Here is a 6040-nt window from a genome sequence, read left to right as displayed (position 1 = left end):
TCAGAGAGTTCATTGCTGACGATAAAAAACCTTCAAGGGATTTCATGTAAATTATTTAATTTCATGCTTAGAACAACCCTTTGGACTTGAAGGTTTGCAAAGTGCTTTATATACATTATCTAACTTGATCCTCACAATGAATATATGAAATAAAAGCTACACATATTATCACCTCTAATTTGTTGTTTTTGTTCAGTCATATAATCAAGTTCGACTCTTCATGACCTATGGACCATAGCACACTAGGTGCTTCTATCCTCCACTCTCTCCCCACGTCTGTCCAAGCTCACATTCATTGCTTCCATGACAGCATCTATCCATTTCATCCTCTGCTGTCCTCTTCCCCTTTTGTATTTAATATTTCTCAATATCAGAATTTTTTTTTCTAAGAAACCCTGTCTTCTCATTATGTGGCAAAGTAAGCTTCAGCTTCGGTATTTGTCCTTCCAATGAATATTCTGAATTACTTTCTTTGAGTATTGACTGATTTAATCTCCTTGCTGTTTGAGGTACTCTCAAAAGTCTTCTCCAGCACAATTTGAAAGTGTGAATTCTGTGGCACTCAGCTTTGCTTATAGTTCAACTCTCACAGCCATATATTACTACCAGAAAAACCATAGCTTTGACTACACTGACATTAGTTGCAAAGGTGATATCTCTGCTTTTTAGTATTCTGTCCAGATTTGTCATAGCTTGCTTTCCAAGGAGCAAGTGCCTTTTAATTTCATCCTGTAGTTACCATCTGCAGTGATCTTTGAGTCCAAGAATATAAAATCTGACACTGTTTCAATTTCTTTTCTCTCTATTTGCCAGGAAGTGATGGGACCAGTTGCCATGATCTTAGTGTTTTTTTTTTAACATTAAGTTTCAAATTAACTTTTACACTCTCCTCTTTCACCCTTATCAAGAGGCTTTTTAATTCTTCTTCATTTTCTGCCATCAGAGTGGTATCATCTATATTCCAGAGATTGTTGATATTTCTCTTGGCAACCTTAATTCCAGCTTTTTGATTCTTCCAGTCTGGCATTTCTCATAATATACTCTGTATATAAGCTAAAAACAAAACAAAACAAAACAAAAAGCCCAAAAAACCCAAACAAACTCCCCTCTAACCCCAAACCTCTAAAGAATTTCATATAAATTATTTAATTTCATGTTTAGAACAATAGATCAGAAAAGTGAGGCTTGGGGAAGGTCACATAGCTAGTAAGTGCCAGAAGCAGGGTTTAGAGATTTTTCTAACTCTTAAATCCAACCCCTAATCTATGACACTATGCTAACTCACATAATCTGAGTGCCCTCCTGACAAGACGGGAACAAGAATATTTTACTTTTCTGCCTCATCATTGCTACCCAAGTGGGTTTTGGAAATATCTGGCACTTTCTCAAGAATGGTCATCAGCGCCTGTTGTAAGCATTCAGGCTCTCAGGGTTGAAAACACAAAATAGTTTGTTACAAATCAACAGACACAAAAAGGAGTTAGCCCAGACCTATATAGTCTCTGCAACTGATATTTACTGTCCTAGGTGAAAATCTTGGTGCTTTGGAATGTTCTTTTCTCTCCTCTCCCACTTCTTATAGTTCCCTTCAGATTCCAGCAGCTGGTGGTCACTCCTTGTAGGCACTACTTGCTGTCTACTTATGGTTCAATCTTAAACAGAATAACTCCATCTACTATAGCTTAGCTTCCTGGTCGGTGTCCTGGGTTAGTCTACTCTACAGAAGATGATGCTTGCAACCTTCTCACAGCAATTTTTGTTGAGTCCCCACAGAATGATCTCTCTAGAGTTCCTGCCTTTCCTAAGTCTGTTTATAGCTTGAAAATATAATTCAGAGCCAGAGAACCTCTTTTCCTTTGAAAATCTTCTTTTGCATACTTAGCTTACATAGCCCCTGCTCTCTTATTCTTTCAGGATACTATGGGACTACTCTCTTCTAGCACTGCTCAATTGAGTCTCTACCATCAACAATATATGGGATAATCGTGAGTCAATATCATTTGCTTCTCTTCTCCCTCAGTATATTCTACAGGCAGAATTTCCCACTCATGTCCATGTTATGTCTAAAACCGTAGTTTTTTTTTTTAACATGGTTGCTGAGAAGAGTTGTCATACATAGTCAATTATCACACAATGTTGCTGATACTGTGTACAATATTTTTCTGGTTCTGTTCACTTCAGCTTGAATCAGTTCATGTAAGTCTTTCAAGGTTTTTCTGAAATCTGCTTACTCGTCATTTCTTATAGCACAATAGTATTCCATTTTATTCATATGCCACAACTTGTTCCGCCATTTCCCAGTTGATAGGTATCCCCTCAATTGTCAATTCTTTGCCACCACAAAAAAGCTGCTATCAATATTTTTATACATGTGGTCTTTTTCTCTCTTTTTTTTTTATTATCTCTTTGGGCTACAGAGGTAGCAGTGATATCGCTGGGATCAAAGGGTATGCAGTTGGATTGCCTTTTGGGCATAATTCCAAACTGTTCTTCAGAATAGCTGGATCAGTTCACAACTCCACCAACAGTGCATTAATGTCCCAATTTTCCCATATCCTTTCCAACATTTATGATTTTTCTTTTTTGTCATATTATCCAATCTGATAGGTGTGAAGTTACCATATCATACCACTAATTCATATTGAGCTTCTAGTCCTCTAAACCCTCTCAGATCACCCACTATGCTTCTAGTTTCTTTTTTCTTCTTTTTTTTTGACACCAAAGAATGATGCTATGAATATTTAGTTGTATATGGAATCTTCCTTCTTGTCATTGATCTCCCTGGAAAATATGTCAAGTAGTGGGTTGGCTGGGTTAGAGGGTATGAATGGTTTAAATCATATTCACTTGGAGCATTCAAAATGTAAGATCTCCTTGGCTACTGCATTTTGTTGAAAGAACATCTTTGAAATTTCTCAATAATCCAGTAGAAGCAGAATAAAAAATTACACTTACTCATAGATTAATGAATAAACATTTAATTAGGCGCCTTGTTGTTGAGTCATATCTGACTCTTGGTGACCCCATTTGAGGTTTTCTCGGCAGAGATCATTGGAGTGGTTTGCCATTTCCTTCCCCAGCTCATTTTACAGATGAGGAACTGAGGCAAACAGGATTAAGTGAGTTGCCCAGATTTACACAGCTAGTAAGTGACTGAGGTTGGATTTGTTTTTGTTTTGTTTTGTTTTGGCTAGGCAATGGGGTTAAATGACTTGCCCAGGGTCACACAGCTAGTAAGTGTCAAGTGCCTGATCTGAGACTGGATTTGAATTCAGGACTTCCTGACTCCAGGGCTGGTGCTCTATCCAGTATGCCACCTAAGGATCTACTATGTGCTAGAGGTAGCACGGCAGAGTGAATAGAGACTGGCTTTAGAACCAGGAAGACCTGAGTTCAAGTCTTACCTCTAACTCATACTGGCAGAGGAACCTTTGGTAAGATTCGACTCAGAGTAAAACATGAGCTCTTGACTCCTTCCTTGAAGGCAGAGCAGACAAAGCCACATATAAGCATGTAACAGCAAACTCTTACAGGCTTCTTATCACTAGAGACTCTCACAAGTACTGTGATCTTTTAGCCAGGGTACATGAATGTGAAGCTGACTTAAGTGCTGCTAGATGTCTGAATATCTTAAGTGACTGTCATCAATTCACTAACATATTCAATTAACATCCTATTCCTTTGCCTTCAATCAATCTACCAATCAAATGAAAACATTTTATTAAATATCTGCTATGTGTGTTATACTAGGTATTGGGTATACAATGACAAAAATGAAACAGCCCCTGTCTTCAAGGAGCTTATATTTTTTGGGGGAGACAACACATACATATATACACATATAAAAGTATATACAAGATATACAGAAAATAAATACAAGGTTATTTTGGAAGGGAAGATACCGGGGTGAGAGGGGGCAGGGATCATGAAAAGCTTCATGTAGAAGATGGTGTTTGAATTGAATTGAGCTTTGAAGGAAACAAAAGATTCGAAATGGAAGAGGTGAGGAGGGAACATATTTCAGGCATGAAGTACTTCAAGATTGTTCATCTCCCTTCCTTTGCATATGCCCAAAGATTGCTGCATGCTTTGTTTTGAACAGCCACTCTAATTTTACCTCCTTGCTGCTCACAGTTTTCTGACTCTTACTTCGGCTGCCTTGTCAAAATAGCCTCAAGTTAGCATTTGTATTATTCTGTCTAATAATAACTAGTATTTATATAGCACCTTAAAATTTGCAAATCACTTTACACATATTATCCCATTTTATCCTCAGAGCAACCCTGGGAGGCTGGTGCTGGTGTCATCCCCATTTTACAGAGGAGGAAACTGAAGCAAACTTAACACTTAATTGACTTGCCTAAGGCTAGTGTCTGAAGTAGGATTTGAACTTAGTTTTCCAGACTCTTACCCCTTTTGCTACCTAGCTGCCTCTATTGCCCAACAATTTTTATTGAATATTCATGATGAGTTTAGTCTAGAACAAAGTGTTAGTATTAAGTATCATTTAAGCTTAGGGTATAGTATAGTATTGGGCAGCTAGGTGGCCCAGTAGACAGAATGCCAAGCCTGTAGTCAGAAAGACTCCTCTTCTTGAGTTCAGATCTGGCCCTTGACACTTGTTGGTTGTGTGGCCCTGGACAAGTCACTTCACTCTGCCTCAGTTTCTTCATCTGTAAAATGAGCTGGAAAAGGAAATGGCAAATCACTCCAGTATCTTCACCAATAAAACCCCAAATGGGATCATGAAGAGTTAGACATGACTGTATAATAACATAATATGGTATGGTATAGTATAATATGATATGATGTGGTTTGGTATGACATGTAATCCTATATAGTTTCCTATGTAGTCATAGAGTCAGAGTTGGAAGGGTCCTCAGTTGCCATTTGGTTGACTTGCAACCTGAAGAATTCCTTTCTAGCATGCACTCGTTGAGTTGTTTGAAGTTGACTATTGAGGTGGGACCCTCTTCTCCTAAGGTAGCTTGTTTCATGTTTAGTTGCTAGGCAGTTTCTTTCTTACATCATGCTTAGCTAGACCTCTTGGACTAGTCACTACTTTATCGTGTGATCTTGGACAACTCAATCCCTCCACCTGTCCAACACTTCTCAGACTCTTTTGGGAAGGTCAAATGCAAAATACTGTTTATGAAGGGTCTTTGAAAGAAATACAGAGTGTAATATAAACACAAGGTATATTTATTTCAAAATGAGTCATCCTGGATCAGTGGATAGAGAGAAAACCATTTTGTTCCCAGCATGCAATATGCCATCTCTCATTTTTCTATCTTTGCATTGACTGTTCTTCTGTGCCTTGGAATGCTCCACCTCTTAGGTTCCCTAGTTCCCTTCAAAGCTCAGTTCAAATCCCACCTGCTGCCTTTCCTATCCCACCCCACTATTAGTGCCTTCCTTCTGAGATTAACTTCATCTACTCTGTATATCACCTCATATACCTAGCTTTTTTTTTACATGTCATCCCCATTAGAATGTAAGATCCTTGAGGAAAGAGATCATGTTTTTGCCTTTTCCTTGAGTTTAGCGCAATGCCTGGCACACAGAAAGTGATTAATAAATGCTTATTGGCCAAAGGACTGAATTGATCCATAGTTAGAAAATGCACAGCCCTTTACAAAGGTCCTGGATTAACGTTTAAGACTATTAACTTGGATTGTTGCATCTAAAAAAAAAAGTGTGACAACAATCTGTTCTTTTTCAAAGCATGTCTTTTGTTGACTGCTGGGAGGGAGTATACTTGCCTGTAGTATCCCAAAAAGAGAAATGTTTCCCACTTCTCAATTTCCAGGTAACATGTAAATAGTCTGTCCTAATTTTTCAATTTTATGTTACTGAGCTGAATCAGTACATATGCCAACATGCAAGGTAATTTGATTTTCTTATAGTCATTCATCTTATGTGGAAGAAAGATTGGACATGACTAATTTCTCTGGGAAAATGACAATTATATCTAGACCATTAAGGAAGCCTGACAGGAAAGATAAAGGATGGCCGTGGCATCAGGTAGACCTGGGTTCAA

Source organism: Phascolarctos cinereus, unplaced genomic scaffold (assembly GCF_003287225.1).
Source record: "Phascolarctos cinereus isolate Bilbo 61053 unplaced genomic scaffold, phaCin_HiC Scaffold_726;HRSCAF=1367, whole genome shotgun sequence".
Classification (NCBI taxonomy): Eukaryota; Metazoa; Chordata; class Mammalia; order Diprotodontia; family Phascolarctidae; genus Phascolarctos; species Phascolarctos cinereus.
The sequence above is the reverse complement of the archived record's forward strand: the minus strand, read 5'-3'. Positions refer to the sequence as shown.